Source organism: Zea mays, chromosome 5, assembly GCF_902167145.1.
Source record: "Zea mays cultivar B73 chromosome 5, Zm-B73-REFERENCE-NAM-5.0, whole genome shotgun sequence".
NCBI lineage: Eukaryota > Viridiplantae > Streptophyta > Magnoliopsida > Poales > Poaceae > Zea > Zea mays.
This window is the reverse complement of record NC_050100.1, coordinates 151,202,063-151,219,119: the sequence shown is the minus strand read 5'-3', so window position 1 is coordinate 151,219,119 and position 17,057 is coordinate 151,202,063. Positions and strand designations below refer to the sequence as shown.

At 46.9% G+C, this 17,057-nt stretch overlaps 1 long non-coding RNA gene across 3 annotated transcripts; it reads right to left on the bottom strand.

The window, feature by feature from the left end:
* Positions 1-2,884: 2,884 nt before the first annotated feature.
* On the bottom strand, positions 2,885-5,385 carry LOC103627035 (uncharacterized). 3 transcript variants are annotated; one of them, XR_553327.3, is made up of 5 exons: positions 5,070-5,385; positions 3,781-3,833; positions 3,587-3,649; positions 3,227-3,324; positions 2,885-3,138 (listed from the first exon to the last, which is right to left on the bottom strand). It is a non-coding gene; the product is annotated as an uncharacterized lncRNA (long non-coding RNA). The 3 variants fall into 3 exon arrangements; XR_553326.2 differs by having other exon boundaries at positions 3,781-5,365; XR_553328.4 differs by having other exon boundaries at positions 3,227-3,343; positions 3,781-5,353.
* Between the last annotated feature and the right edge of the window lie 11,672 nt (positions 5,386-17,057).

Sequence of the window (17,057 nt, the reverse complement as noted above, 5' to 3'; positions counted from 1 at the left end):
TAGGTTTTGGAGACGGAGATCGCCGGATTTGGTTCCCGAGGTGAGCTCCCCTCCCCTCTCCCTCTCTCTCTTCTCCTCCCCCTCCCCTTCTTCTCCCCCCCCCCCCCGCGTGGCCCCCTGCACACGTCCCGCGCGGCTCCCCTGCGGCCCCCTGGCGCGCCCCCGCGCGGCCCCTGCTCGGCCCTCCCCGGCGGCGCCCGCCCTGTCCCCGGCGCGGCTGCGCGCCTCCGGCGTGACTCGTGTGGTCTCACGTGTCCCCGACACGGCCTCGCATGCCCCGGCATGCGCAATGCATTCCCGCGCGCAGCCCCAGTGCGCGCGGCGATCGATTTTCAGTTTAATTAGTTTTGGATTTAGTTTAATGAATGTGCTGCGTCACGCGCTTCGTCGCGCGATGATTCATTTTAAATTCAGCTTTATTAATGAGTTGTGTTGCGCGCTTCGTCGCGCGACGATTCGTCTTAATTTCAGATTATTTAATGTGTGGCGTCGCGCATCCAGTCACGCGACATTTCGTTTTAAATTTAATTTAGATGGCGTATGCCGTTGTGCGTTTCGTCGCGCGACGCGTAACGTCTCTTTATAATTAATGCAAGTGTCCCATTGCGCGCTCCGTTGCGCGACGAGTCGTTTATTTCTTAATTAAATTTAAGTGTTGTGTCACGCGTTTCGCCGCGCGACAACCCTTTCAATTTACCTTTATCTGTTCATAATAATTAAACATGGAACATGACTTTACCCTATGCTTAATGCGATGACTAAGGATTGACTAGCTTTTGTTTATCTTGTCCTTGTTTACCTATTTTGGTTGGGTTATTATGGTTTAGCTTTATGCTAGTGCTTCACATTAATCAATGAACATGATGAGATTATCTATGATATGTTGTTTTCCCTTTTGATTATGATGATGGTACTTATGGTCCTTAAGGGGACTCGAGCTGTTTCTCGAGTGCCTCTCCGTAAGGACCTGTTCGTTGGATGACCGCCCGGGAAAATAATGCAACCATGAGGGTGGAGTGGGATGCCCTTAGCTGAGTAATTAGAGGAACTGGGGTGTAGTTCGCTTCGCTGTCGTGCCGTTAATGAGGCTCAGTGTATGCGGCTCGCTCTGCCAAGGTTGGTTTGCCCCTTGGGGAGGAGTGTGGTGCATTTAGGAAACCTAACGGGCGGCTACAGCCCCAGGAAATCTTTGTAAAGGCTACGTAGTGAGACCCTGCCTATTCACCTTGGTAGTGTTTAAGGGTTTGATCGGCCGAGGCAACAGGGAATCACAGCTTGTGGGTAAAGTGCGCAACCTCTGCAGAGTGTTATGAAACTGATATATCAGCCGTGCTCGCGGTTATGAGTGGACAAGGGAGCTCCATTGATTAGAGATACTTGATCAGAGATGTATGGTTTAAGGTGGTGATGAGGATGATGATTTTTATTATACTTATGGTACTGGTAAGTGGTATTCTTTCCATTTGGAAAGGGTACATCGGGTTAATAACTTGGGTTAATACTAAAACCTGGCTTTCTACTAGTAAATAATAACCTGACCAACTAAAAGCAACTGCTTGACTTAACTCCACATAAAGCTAGTCCACTACAGCCAAACGGGACATTTTGCTGAGTATGTTGATGTGTACTCACCCTTTCTTTACACACCAAACCCCCCCCAGGTTGTCCGCGTTGCAACCATTGTTCATGTGAAGATGAAGTCGTGGAGGAGGAGTTCTAGGAGTATGATGAGTTTTAGGCGTGGGTTAGCGGCAAACCCCCAGTCGGCTGCCTGTGTAGGCCGTATGTATCTACGTTTCTTTTCCGCACTTTGATTATTGTTAAAGACTATGTGGATGTCTCAGACGTCATGATGTAATCGACTATTGTACCCTCTTTTATGTCATTATTTTACCACTATGTGATGATGTCCAGTTATGTAACTACTGTGTACGTGAATTGCTGATCCTGGCACGTACATGGTTCGCATTCGGTTTACCTTCTAAAACCGGGTGTGACAGCATCTTTGGCAATTTTCACATTTTTTAACCAAATCTGCTGCATCCATATCTGCCTTCGGCCAGTAAAATCCTTGTCTGAAAACCTTCCCCAGCAGAGGCCTAGACCCAATATGAGCCCCACATAATCTTGCATGTATTTCCTTCATCAATTCTTGACCTTCGGCTCTAGACAAGCACTTGAGCAATGGAGAGCAGACTCCATGTTTGTATAACTCCACTTCTATGATTACATATGGTCTTGCTCTTGCTTCCATTCTTTTATTGTAAACTTCGTCATCCGAAAGACAATTGCCTTGGAGGAAAGATACAATCTCAGTCCTCTAATCTTCATTATGTACTGGTGAAATTGTGAGCACCACTCTTTCCATGAGCTCGACCGAAGGTGCTTTTATTGTTTCAAAAAATACTTTTGAAGGTAACGGAAGCCCCTGTGCTACTGATTTAGCTAGCAAATCTCACTACAACATTTGTGACCTTCTGTGACATTTCTTTTATGTCATAAAAACTTGAATGTACGTCACATTTTGAAGTTTATGACATCTCCATGACGAAAATCACTTCGTCACCTATCATACGTGGCATTACATGTTCTATGACATTTCGTGGTTTTTCGTCATAAATTTAGTGACATATCATTCGTCATCATAGTTTTGTGACATGCTTTTTTCGTCATTAACAATCTCAAAAAATGCCATAACATACTTCCATGTAGGATAGAAAACGTCACAAAATTAGACACTCACATGACAAGGCATGACTGTGAGCTTATGTGGCATTCATATTAAGACAATTTTGTTTGTCACAAAACATTTGGCCCAACCAAGGCCATTTTAATTTTTTAATTATTACCAATGTCAATGTAGCACAATAAGCACAAACCATTATAATTAAACAACAACCAATGATCATCACATACACTTAGCAATATATTATCATAGATATCATTCATCAACAACAAAATAACAAAATCTTGGAGCTACAAGACCAACATTGCTACTTCTACACGTATAGCATCACCACCATTGTTGTTTCTCTTTGTTGTAGCTACAAGAACAACATTTTGAAGACAATCCATTTGTACATAAGGTTCTGCATTTTTCTTGAGGACAACCAATTTCTCCTTAACATGAATCCATTTCTTCAATAATAGGAAGTAATAATGTCAACCAACTGTTAGCCCAAGATAAAACAAAAGAAATTGAAGTATGTGAACAAATGAGCATTACCATCTTAGCGGTCTCAATATGAGGTTTATCCCATTAACATCTTGTTGATACCTTTTATACATAAGGTCCTACATTTTTCTTGAGGGCAACCATTTTCTCTGTAACAGGAATACATTTCTTCAATCATAGGAAGTAATAATGTCAGCCAACTGTCAGCCCAAGATAAAACAAAAGAAATTTAAGTACATGAACAAATGGGCATTACCATCTTAGTATCTCAATATGAGCTTTAGCCCATTTCTTTGCTTGTGCTAATTTTTTTATGCCTGAACTATTAATTATGTAGACATACAAATGGTAATTTTATTTGTGGAATGCATTTTGAAATTGGAAATAAAAGCAAGTAGTATGAAAAGGCACCTTATGCAAAACATTATGCACAGCAGGTTTCCCTTGTTTATTCTAGTGACCTGCGACAACCTCCTACAAATGATGACAAATATAGCAATGAGAGAACATGAGCATGGAAATTGCAGCAGTAAATATTTGTAGCCAGTGATGGGAGAGCATGAGAATGAAAATTAAGTGATAAATATTTGTGGTTCTGTTCTTACCGCGTAATGAGCATATTGTGCCGCAAACCAAGGTGGTAACCATGCTCCATGAACTTGCAAAAGGAAATGAGAATAAATCATAAATTTGTTGTAGATGAAAAAAAACCAAGAAACTACATCATCAAAGACAAGAATTTTCTTGTTCAAGGCAGTAGAACTACAATACGTATACTCTACTTAGCCTAGTCTAGGTAACCATTATAACTTTAAACACATTAGTGAACTTCTATAGAACTAGTGGCAGAAAATGGAAACACGCAACTGAAGGAAATCAATGCCCTAATAGATTAAAGAGTATAAAAGATGGAATAGATCAATAGTAAAATGATTTTGTGGAACATAAAATGGCACGTTTGCACTCCAAACACCATCCATACATGAAAGTATATAATTTAAAATTTCAATGGACTTTAGACTCTAGTATATGTCATGTGCGGACGTACCTACACCAGGCGCAGGCGCGCCAATGACGTGCGCCGGGCAAAAGAGCGTGCGATACGCGTGGGCGGTTAGGCGCGCACGCACTGGTTTGTTACAGATAGAACATGGTTACTTTTTGTTTCAAGTTCCTAGAATTAAGGAGAAGATTTAGGGGGGAGGGGCTGGTGTTAGGAATGATTAGATAGCTATCCCTAGGATCAAGGAGTAATTATCTCTAGTTTATTAGGGCCGATCGGCCATATATATGTGTAACCAGCCGGCTGGAAGGATTAAGCAAAGTTTATTCTCTCTAATCTCTCCTCTCCACTCACCAACAAAAACCTGCGGCTGAGGGCAAAATCTCGTCGGAGAAGATGGGTCACGACTACAAACTGCGTAGTCGAGGCCCTGCTGTCCGGGGATACTCAGCCCTTGACATTTAATGACATGATGGTATCATAAGAATGTGTTGCAGGCTTGTACATAGCCAGCTAGCAAGGCAAAAGTTAGTGGTCATAGTTAGAACTAGGAATCGAATGAGTTCTAGATGAGCCACTACTATTACTTCCTTCAATTAATTGATACATTATTTCCTGAACATAATCGATGAATAGGCAAGTTAATTTGAGGTTGTATTTGCCAAATCATGAATCTAGCTATCTTCTGCCTTACTTTTTTAAGAAATAGAATACGAATCATATCCAACTCATTAGTCAATCAAGTACATGAAGATTATTGTAGTTTTGCATCATTCAAACCGATGGGTATATTTTAAAAGTTAAACTAGTAGACTAAGAGGGTTTACCTTGCCGCTTCAGAACATATCTCACTAGAAGAATCACGTCCACACACCAAAGAACAATACGAACCTGGACCTGGACCTGGACCTGTGTCGGCGTCGTCTGAGCATCGTCCGCACATGCCTGAGGAACGAGCGCCGCCCGTCGCACACCCGACTCCCTAGCGCTTCACGCAACGCCCCGCCTGAGCACAGCCGCAAGGTCGCATGCCTGACTCCCAAGCGCTGCCCGCCTCCGCTTGAGTGTCGTCCACCAAGCGCCCGCGCGCCGCCCGAGACCCGCCCGCTGCTTGTTGAAGTTATGGCTCGTCGTGCTCTGAACCCTAGCCCTCTCCCCTCTCTATTCTACTCGGTATATGCAGACTAGGCCCAGATCTGCCCCAGACGTTTTATGGGAATAAAAGGTCTTGAGTTATTTTAAGGAATATTTTTAGATTTTTCTTTTAATTTTTTCATGTGGACATATCTTTTCTCACGGTGTAGTTGCCAGTTAAATATCATGACCATTTTTTGCTTAATAACCGAAATAGATATTTTAAACTATTACTTATTTATAATATCTTATAACAATATAGGATTGCTATATGATTATGACCTTTAATATTAGTATCTTATGACAATAAGATGTTCGTCACGATGCAGTGGTTGGCTAGTGTTATGACATTTTCTGAATGCTATTAGTGACGCTAGTCTAAATTCGTCATAAGCTTGCCTTACAACAAAAAATACATCATAAAACAAAATGACCAATGACGAAAATATTTATTGTCACAGGATATTCGTCATAAAAGGTCACATGTGTTGTAGTGTCTGCATGCTCGTTTTCTTCTCTCGAGATATTTTTTTATAGAAAAACATTCAAAAGAGGCTTCCATCCTTTGGACTGCATCCAGATATTTTTCTAGCTTCGGGTCTCTTGCTTTGCTGCTTTTGTCAATGTGACCTGAGATGACCTGTGAGTCGGATTTAAGTATTGCCCTTCTTATTCCCATTGCTTTAAGCTTTCGGAGCCCCAAGAGAAGGGCTTCATACTCTGCAATATTATTTGTGAAATTAAAGTCCAATCTTGCAGCATAGCAGGTTTTGATTTTTGATGGTGAAACCAAGACAGCTATTGTTCTTGTGCCGAAGGTTCCCCAAGACCCATCACAAAATATTGTCCAGGCTTCGGCATCGGTTGTTTTTTCTTCGTCCTGAGCCCCTGGCGTCTAATCAGCAATGAAGTCTGCTAACACTTGGGATTGGATCGAAGATCTATGAATGAAATCGATAGTGAATTCGTTCAGTTCTGCAACCCATTTTCCATCTCTTCCTGTGGTCTCTCTATTTCTCATTATGTCCTTGAGAGGTTGTGAAGAAGGTAATATGATGTGGTATGCTTGGAAAAAATGTCGAAGCTTCCTAGAGGCCATTAGTACAGCATATAGTACCTTCTCTAACTGTATAATTTTTCTTTGATGCACTAAACACTTCGGAAACAAAGTAGACTAGCACTTGTTTTCTTGTCTAGCCCTCCTGCTTATCTTGCACCAGTGTTGCACTAACTGCAGCGTGGGAAGCAGCTACATACAGCAGCAATGGAGTTCCTAACGAAGGTGGAATTAAAGTTGTCATCTCTATCAAATATAGTTTCAGTTCTTCGAAGGATTTCTGCTGAGTTGGTCCCCATTAAAAGACTTCGGCTGACTTCAACACTTCGAAGAATGGCAAGTTCCTCTCTGCTGATCTTGAAATAAATCTGTTCAACCTCTAGGCACCCTTTCTTGACTTTGGTGGTTGTATCCGAAGTATAGCTTCTATCTTACTTGGATTAGCTTTGATACCCTTTGTTGATACCAAGCAACCAAGAAATTTTCCTTTCTTCACTCCGAAGACACATTTCTCTGGGTTTAGTTTAAGACCGTCCTTTTCTGAAGTTAGCAAATGTTTCTTGCAAATTAGTAACATGATTTTCTTGCCTTGTGCTCTTTACTATGATATCATCAACATATGTCAGCACATTTCTGCCAATTTGGGAATGAAGGACTTTGGCAGTCATCCTGCTGAAGCTTCCTCCAGCATTCTTGAGCCCCTCAGGCATCCGAAGGTAACAATAGGTCCCACTAGGGGTTATGAAGCTTGTCTTCAGCTCATCCTCCTTCTTCATCTAGACTTGATGATATCCTGAGTAGCAGTCCAATAAGCTCATGAGCTCCGAAGTAGCTGCTGCATCCATAAGGGAATCTATTCTTGGTAGTGGGAATTCATCCTTCGGGCATGCCTTATTGAGATCTGTAAAGTCAATGCACATTCTCCATTTTCCATTAGCTTTCTTTACCATCATAGTATTAGCCAGCCACTCTGGGTATGTCACTTCTCTGATAACACCGGCATTCAGAAGTCTTTTCACTTCGTTTCGTGCACCTTCGGCTTTATCAACGAACATTTTCCGAAGCCTCTTCTTCTTGGTCTAAAGGTCGGATCTACATTGAGTGAGTGCTCAATGATATCTCTATTGACACCACAGAGATCATTGGCTGACCAAGCAAAAACATCCTTGTTGTTGAACTGGAATCTCAGCAAAGTCTTCTCTTGTTCGTCAGATAATTGAGATCCCAATAGCACTTTCTGCTCGGCTATGTCTTCACACAAAAGCATGGGCTTTGGTTGATCTACTGAAGCAGCCTTTTCTCTTTTATGCTTATATTGCTGACGAGCTTCGGCTTCATCTATGTTATGGATGGCCTTCGAATCCGTCTAGCTTCCTTCGGCTCTCCTGGCGGCCTCTTGGCTTCCATGTACAACAATGAGCCCTTGTTCCAAAGGTATCTTCATGCAAAGATACGCTGGGTGAAGTATTGCTTCGAAGGCATTCAGTGTCCCTCGACCAATATTGCATTGTAGGGATACTCCATATCGACAATGTCAAAGACAACCTGTTCTGTCCTTGTGTTGTGAACATAGCTGAACGTGATTGGCATAGTTATCTTGCTAAGCGCCACAGTCTGTCTTCATCCGAAGCCGCAAAGGGGGTGTGTTGCATCATGTATCTTGTCATCGGCTCTTGCATTTGCCTGAAAGCCTTCACGAAGATGATATCTGCCGCACTGCCTGTGTCCACTAGGACATTGTGGACCAGAAATCCCTTGATGACACAAGATATGACCATTGCATCGTTGTGGGATAATCTGTAACGCCCTGAATTTGGGGGTAGAATTTTTTCTTCTTTTTCCTCACCAAATTCAGGCGTTACTCTTTTCTTTTCTCATTCTCTCTCTAAACCTTGACCTTTTCCAAAGTTTTAGCGGGATTTGGCTTGGAATTCCCGTGTAAAGAAAAACCCTAAATTACTTTATGTTGTTTGATGCACCATGCCGAACCATGCATACTTTTTGATTGATTAAAAATGTGAATGCTTTCATCAAGAGAAAATTAGAAAAAAAAAAGAAAAAGCCTTTTCTTTTTTTTCTCTCTTCTTTCTTTCTTTTTCTTCCCTCTCTTCCCTCCCCTTCTCCCCTATTCAGCCCAGCCGCCCCCTCTCCCCCCCTCTCCCGCGTGGGCCCCGCACCGGCCCAGCCGCGCGCCCCCTCCCTCCCCCACTTTGGGCCCAACCGACCCAACCCTCCCCCACCCCTTTTCCTTTTTCCAAAAATCCCCCCCCCCCCCGCGGGCCCCGCCCGTCATCCCTCTCTCTCTCTCTCCCTCCCTCGCCCTAACCGCCGCCGCCACCCTCCCCTGCTCGCCCGAGCCGCCGCCGCCGCCCCTCCCCGCCCGCCGGTGAGGCTCCCCCCTCCTCCCTTCCCTCTCCTTCCTCCCTCTCCTCCCTCCGGCGCCCTCCCCTCACCGGCGCCGCCCGGCCGCGCCCCGCCCTCCCCCGCGCCGCCAGCCCGGCCGCGCCCCGCGCTTCCCCGCGCCCCGCGCCCGGCGAGCTCGGCCGCCCGCGCCTCCGGTGTCCCGTCCGGCCGCGTCCCGCCCCGACCCCGCCCGGCTCGGCCGTCCCGGCGAGCTCAACCCGGTCCCAGCCACCCGCGCCGCCCGCGCCCGGCTGCGCTCGCGCCCGCCCCCGGCGAGCTCGCGCCCGGCCGCGCCCTCGTCCGGCGAGCCCGCGCCGCCCGCCCGCTCGGCCGGCTCCCTGGCCGCCCCAGCGACCCGCGCCGCCCGCCCGCTCGGCCCCGCCGCTTGGCCGCCCGCTCGGCCTCGGCGACCCTCCCCGCCGCGCCCGGCCCCGGCTCGGCGAGCCCCGCTCGCCCGCGCGCGCCCGCCCCCGGCTCGGCCGCCCGCCTCCCGGCGAGTTCGGCCGCCCCCCCCCCCCCGGTTCAACCGCCCCCATGCCCCGGCTCGGCCGCCCGTCCTCGCGCTCGGCCTCGTCCGGCCGTGTCCTCGCTCGCTCGCGCTCGCTTGCCCCGGCGTGCTTGCCCGCCCGCCCCGCCGTGCCTTGCTCGCGTCGTGTCGGCCCCGGCGTAGCCTTGAGTTCGGCCCAGCGTGCCTATGGCGCGCGGCTTTGAGCTCGGCTAGCGCACGGCCCCGACGTGCGCACGGTTAGTTCGTGGCGTGTGCAGGCGGCCTCGCGTGCGTGCCCGCGTAGTGCGTGTGCCTTGGCACGACTCGTCGTGCCTCATCTACCCCCTAACCCCCCGTCTACCCCCCCCCCCCCCCCCGTCTCCTATATGCGCTAATCACGTCGTTTATATTAATAAGGTAGGAGTCTCAATTTGGAAATTGGTTACGATAGTTAATTTGTATAGTCAATCGTCTATCTTATTCTATGTTAATCTACTAAAAGGGATCGTGTTTACATTAGTGCATGTAGCTAATCCTTTTATTAGGACCAACTGGGACTAGAGCGCGTGACGTCTAGTCATTCGTTCACCCGTAGTGCCCCTCGAGCATAAGCCTTAACCCCTGCGAAACCTTCCCTCGTTTCTTTCTAACCAAGGTAAATCCATTATCGTATGTGGTATTCTATGCATATTTACTTTACTTGTTCTCTTGTATGGTGTACTGTTGGTTTCCTAATTTCAATGGATGGATGTATGTATGTTTGCACCCGCTTAGAGAACGATCCGGTTGAAGAGCCCGAGGAACCCGCAGGAGAAGCCCCTGAGCAGCAGTCGGTTGGTGGAGGCAAGTGTCCCTTGACCTATCTCTGTCCTATTCATTATTTAATTCATCTCCCGCTTTACACATTTATGCCTAAGGATTGACTAGCTTTTGTGATCCATGTCCTTGTTTACCTATCTGGGTTGGATTATTATTGTTTAGCTTTATGCTATTGCTCAAACTCTAATCAATGAACATGATGAGATTATCTATGATACGTTGTTTTCCCTTCTCTTATTATGATGTTGTACTTGTGGTCATCAAGGGGGCTCGAGCGGTTTCTCGAGTGCCTCTCCGTAAGGACCTGTTCTATGGATGACCGCCCGGGAAAACAGTGCAACCATGAGGGTGGAATGGGATGCCCTTAGCTGAATAATTAGAGGATCCGGGGTGTAGTTCACTTAGCCGTCGTGCCATCAATGGGGCTCGGTGTATGCGGCTCGCTCTGCCAAGTTTGGGTTCGCCCCTTGGGGAGGAGTGCGGTGCATTTAGGAAACCTAACGGGTGGCTACAGCCCCGGGGAATCTTTGTAAAGGCTACGTAGTGATGCCCTGCTAGGCCACCTAGGTAGTGGTTAATGGGGAGTAGCTCTCTCCGGGCAGAAAGGGAATCACGACTTGTGGGTAAAGTGCACAACCTCTGCAGAGTGTTTGAAAACTGATATATCAGCCGTGCTCATGGTTATGAGCGGCCAAGGGAGCTCCAGTGATTAGTGATACTTGATCAGAGATGGTTGGTTTACAGATGATGATGAGGATGGTTATGATCATGCTTATGGTAATGGTAAGTGGTACTCTTTCCGTTTGGAAAGGAGTACGTTTGGGTTAATAACTTGGGTTAATGCTAAAACTTGGCTTTCTACTAGTAAGTAATAATCTGACCAACTAAAAGCAACTGCTTGACTTATCCCCACATAAAGCTAGTCCACTACAGCCAAACAGGATACTTGCTGAGTATGTTGATGTGTACTCACCCTTGCTCTACACACCAAACCCCCCCCCCCATCCCCAGGTTGTCAGCATTGCAACCACTGCTCAGGCGAAGATGAAGCTTTGGAAGGAGACTTCCAGGAGTTCCAAGACTACGACGAGTTCTAGGTGTGGGTTAGCGGCAACCCCCAGTCGGCTGCCTGTGAAGGCCACGGTTACCTACGTTTCTTTTCCGCACTTTGATTTATTGTAAGAACTATATGGACATCTCAGACGCATGATGTAATTGACTATTTCCCTTCTTAATACTATTTTGAGCACTGTGTGATGATGTCCATGTTATGTAACTGCTGTGTACGTGAATAACTGATCCTGGCACGTACATGGTTCGCATTCGGTTTGCCTTCTAAAACCGGGTGTGACATAAGTGGTATCAAAGCCGTGTTGACTGTAGGACCGCTAACCTAGAGTAGAATGGTCGTTCTAAGGACTATAGACCTCTGTCCCTGCCTTGACTTTGATATCTCTTCAAAAGTTGGTCATACCGACCAAACCTATGTTCTACTATATATTATAACTTGCTGAAAATCATGTTTTATTCTAATCCTTCATTTACTTATGATTCATCATTTGCTGGTCATATTAATTCTGTTCTCACCCTTTTGCTTGCGATGTCTTTTGTAGATGGCTCGACTTAGACACACTGCACGAAAGTCAGTCATCCCCTTCTTACCCTCCCGCCTTGCGGAGCGTCCGCTTCGTCGTCCCGTGGCCGGACAGTCCAGCCACTTGGAGAGACTACACCACCGCCTGCGTGAGGAGCAGGAACGTCGACGACAGGAGCAGCAGGGCTCTTCTTTCTCGCTCCACCAGGAGATAGAGTCCGTGAGGAGCTGCTCCCCTGTGCTTCCTCTGGAGGCGCCCCCTGCACCACCACTGGGCGCCCCAGCTTCTGGAGTAGCTGCTGGAGGAGACCCAAACGACGGAGGTGGCGACGACTGCTCGAGCCACGACACCGACTTCTCTGCTAACCCTGAGCCGGAAGGATGGGTTGCTCGACCCATCACTCGCGACGCTGCTCGCGGGTGTCACTTCCACGATGCGCTCGACACCCTGCTACGTCGGGCATTTAACCGGCATACTTGGTCCGTCGAGTATCGCTGTGTGGTCTACCAGCACAGTCGCGGGGTCTACCCGGACCGCTGGGAGGCAACCTGCTTGGTGCGCTGCCCGGAGAACAGTCTCCAGGGTGCAGAGGCCTGCTCAGAGCACTATTCTATCTCGCACTACTGCTCGGTTTTCGGTGGGGCAGCTGACGGTCTTGACCTGAAGTATTACCCCCGCCGTCCATCTGGCAGCACAGGAGGCGTGATTGTCTCACCTGTCGGTGAGGGCAATCCTAGGTTGAGCAGCACAGTCAACCTAGCCGCCGTGCTAAACACAGAGCTGGACCATGCATTAGATGGGCTGAGTAGGGCTCGTGCTGAGATCGCCCTGCTGCGGGCTGAGCGCGCGGAACGTCGTCACCTGGATGGTGGTTCCCCCGCTCCCGTCGGGACTCAGCACCCGTACCGCTCACCTCAGCGTGGACACCAGTCTTATGGCAATCCCGACTGCAAGACCAAGATAACTCTAGAACCATAGATCGTTAGAGTTGGATCTTGTAATTAATATGAAATATATACATAGAAGCTCCAGTCTTAGCGTTAGTCTCAGTCTTAGTTAGACAGGGTAGTTTGCTATATCCTGTGCATCTATGTTTGTCATGATGAACTATGTTTGGTTTGGATCTTTGTAATGACTGTCACCAGAGTGTGGGTATCCCCCGCATTTTGGTTTACCTATTATGTTAATGGAGTTAGTTATATAGTTGGGAAACCTTTTATTCCACTTTCCTCTTTATCTGAGAAGCTGTGTGGTCTGTATTGGAGATCAGTGAAGATGCTCATCTGTTCAGTGCTGTTGAAGAATTCTATTCTCTTTTCTTATGCTGCAAGATTTGCCAGATCAGTTCTGATGTGTGGTTGCATTCTGCAGATGTCAGAGAACAGGCGCAGAAGAGGAAGGCGTGCTCAGCAGGAGCGAGCCGCTCAACAGGAGGAGGTGCCCCAGCAGCAGCACCTGCCGCCCCCGCCCCCGATGTCCATCGAGCAGATGTTTCTGATGCAGACTCAGGCAGTTCAAGCCATCGGTCAGACTTTGGCCGCCATTCAGCAGCAGCAGCAGCAACAGCAGCAGGCCCCACCTCAGCCTCAGATGCCTCAGATGCCCAGAGACAAGCGTGCTGAATTCATGAGAGGTCATCCACCAACGTTCGCTCATTCTTCTGACCCCATGGATGCTGAAGATTGGCTGCGCACTGTGGAGCGGGAGTTGCATACCGCTCAGTGCGATGACAGGGAGAAAGTCCTGTATGGTCCCCGGCTGTTGAGAGGAGCAGCCCAATCATGGTGGGAGTCTTACCTCGCCACCCATGCCCACCCTAACGCCATCACCTGGGAAGAGTTCAGAGGTAGCTTTCGTCAGTACCATGTTCCTGCAGGTCTGATGACAGTGAAGAAGGAGGAGTTCTTGGCTCTTAAGCAAGGGCTATCGTCTGTCAGTGAGTACCGAGACAGGTTTCTGCAATTGTCTCGCTATGCTCCTGAAGATGTCAACACCGACGCCAAACGACAGTACCGCTTTCTGAGAGGCTTGGTTGACCCTCTGCAGTACCAACTGATGAATCACACCTTCCCGACATTCCAGCACCTGATTGACAGAGCAATCATGACAGAGAAGAAGCGTAAGGAGATGGAAGATCGTAAACGCAAGATCAGTGGACCCCAGCCTGGAAGCAGCAACCGCCCTCGTTTCTCAGGCAATCAGCCTCAGCAGTTCAGGCAGAACCAACGTCCATGTTGGAGACTTGTTCTCAAATGCTATGAATTAAGAACAAGGCAACATAAAATGTTAAATGATACTGTCCTTCGTCCGTGAAGCATTATTCCTTTGAGGATAATGGGTCTTGGACGAAGGTTGATGAGAGTATTATTACGAAGTTGAATCTTCGTAATAAACTTTCATTAAACATTGTAAAATAATGTAAAATAAAAGGTACAAAATGGATGAATGAATCACAAATGTATCATATTATATTCACTTAATATATTGAATTATTAAATACAATGATACCTATGCCTTGACAAAGGTTGTATTCCGAGAGAGGTGATTACAAAAATCAGAATGCGTGAACAGTAACGGAATACTGTTCACTATTTATAGGCACAGGACGCAGCCTGTGAGGAATTACAAGTATGCCCCTTATAAAAACTTACAACATTGACTCAGACCTTTATGGACTAAAAGGTCATTCTATCTTTAAGTCGGTTGATGATGCCGAAGCTACACGAAGAAGAACCTTCGGCTATCTTATACAAACAGCTTCGGCCGAGGACCACTTCTTCTTATAAGACCTTCGGCGACGAAGCATAAACCCAACAGTAGCCCCTTTCGCGGTGTTAGATCGTTTTTCGTAACGAGCTTGATCCGTGAAAAAAGTCTCTTAAGCTTCGGAGCGCCGAAGGTCTAAAAAACACCTTCCCTGAGCTCGTTGTCGAGAAACGGTTCAATCTCCCTGCGCATAGCGGCCCCACCTTGCAGAGTTACTGTTCGGTCTCTGCGGTCCACCGTACAGCGAGTGCGAGCGGGTGTCTGCCTGGTGTAAAACTTCTGGCGCTTCGCCTTCTTACCTGCGGCACTATATAAACAGACGAGTAGGTGTGAAGTTACCACAGCATTTACTGCTATTTGCACTGTTTTGCTGCCAAAATTTTTAACCGTCGCCGAAGCTTGTTTGTCGGAATTGAACGAAGCTCCATCTTGAAACCTGCTTCGGAGGAAAAAAGTATTAAAGTTTCACAAGTTCATAGTTTAATGGCCAGAATCCGTTCTACCGCCAGGGTTGAGCGTGAGGGGGACGAAACTGAAGCTTCGGAGACTGTCCCTATCTCCGAAGCCATGCAACGATCCGGGCTAGTGACTTCGGAAAAGATTCCTAGTGATGATGCGGAACAAGCTATCGCTGAAGCAGAAGGAGAAGATGCTGGGGAAACTGACCCCGAAGATGATTATCACCTTGCCACGCCAAGCAAACCCAGTCATTTGGACTTCGGGAAATCTACTGTTTCGAAGGCTGATCTGTCCAAGATGGTAAAATCAGGCTATTTTACTGAAAATCAAAAGAAGCTATTACGCTTCGGGGGAGAAGAGACTACCCCGAAGCCGGAGAAAGATGAAATTGTTATTTTTAAGAGCTTCCTAAAGGCTGGATTAAGATTCCCCCTTCATGGGATTATTGCAGAGATATTGAAGAATTTTGGAATCTATTTTCACCAGCTAACCCCTAACGCTATCGTTAGGCTTAATGTTTATATCTGGGCACTCCGAAGCCAGGCGGTGGAACCGTTTGCGGACAGCTTTTGCCGAGTTCACGAACTACACTATCAGACAAAGGCTAGAAAGGATGGATTACATGACAATTTTGGTTGCTATAATTTTGCTTATCGGAAAACTACGAAGTATCCTGTGATCAGCTACCGAAGCAAATGGGCAACAGGGTGGAAATCGGAATGGTTCTATGTTAAGGTTGATGATGATAAAGAAAAGCTTGTGCAAAGTCCACTTGAACTGGCCTTCGGAGAAACCCGCCCCCAGTGCCACATGTTACCAGAGGGTCCGACTCAAAAAGCAATGTATGAATTCAAGATAATTGCAGAGAATATCAGTACAAGGGACCTGGTCCAGGAATTCTTGGCTTTCAAGGTTTTTCCTAGTGTAAAAGAGTGGGAAATGCCGAAGCTGAAGGGGGAGAAGAAAAAAGGTGAACTTGTACGTTTGCCTTACTACTTCAAATTTAAGAAATACTTTAAAACTCCTTGCCAAGAGTGGCTGGATACGATTGAAGTGATGTGCAACGAGATACTTGGCAATTATTCAAAAAAGGAAGATCAATTGATGACCGCAGCCTTCGGCACCCGTCCGAAACGAAGGCTAAATCGAGTGTTGGACGCCTTGGGTTTCGAATACCCAGACTACGAAGATCTGAACAAAGGTGCCGGAGGCCAAAAAAGAAAAAGGGTAACTGAAACCTTAGATGAAGGTGAAAAAGAGCCAATAAAGAAGAAAATTCAAAAGAAAAGGAAAGCTTCTTCTCCAAAGCAACAAATATCCGAAGCAGAAGAAACCCCCGCATCACCTTCTGCTGCTGTTGTTGAGGAAATTCTGAAGGTAATGAATGAATCCTTACCTGCGAAGCTAAGTCCACTGGGTCCTCAACTGACAAAGTTTTTTCAGAAGGACAAGGAGCCCGAGAAATCGAGGAAAACAATCAAGGCAAAGAAACAAAGAATCATTACCGTGACAGAGGTAATTGATAAAACGCCGCCAAGAGCTTCGGCCCAAAAAACACAAGCGGCAGCAGAGGGGGCAGATATTGAAATTGCACCTTCGGAGGCCGCAGCCGCCGAAGTTACCTCAGCTGAAGATTTGAATTTGGAGAGCACAATTGAACATATTGACCAAATGCTACTAGACATGGCTGCAGAAGAAGCTACCACTGCTGCCGAAGAGGCCGTGACCGTAGCGTCAAAGAAAGGAAAAGAAATTGCTGACGAAGCTTCAGGAAACGAAGCCTTCGCGTTCCAAAACTTAGTTGGAGAACATCTAACAAAAGCTGAAATAGAAGAGCTTAAAGAGTATGCCCAATCCTGTGGATACAAACCTGGGGCACTCCTCTTCGGAGGCGTTGATGATGAGAAATTAGAGTGTATTCGAGACCAAACAGGGGCCAAAGTTATCAGTACCCTGTCCAAGAGTATTGGATTCCCGAAGCTAGAAACAGACATCAGCCGCTACCGACGACAACATGTCGTTGGTAGTTTATTTTACTCCAACTTCAAGGTAAATGACTTGTCCCTTAACTTTTATTGCTTCTAATAAAAACATGTCTGACGAAGGCTGGGTTTGTGTAGAGTATGCTATTGAGCAAAGCCTTGCAAATGCAGCAAGAT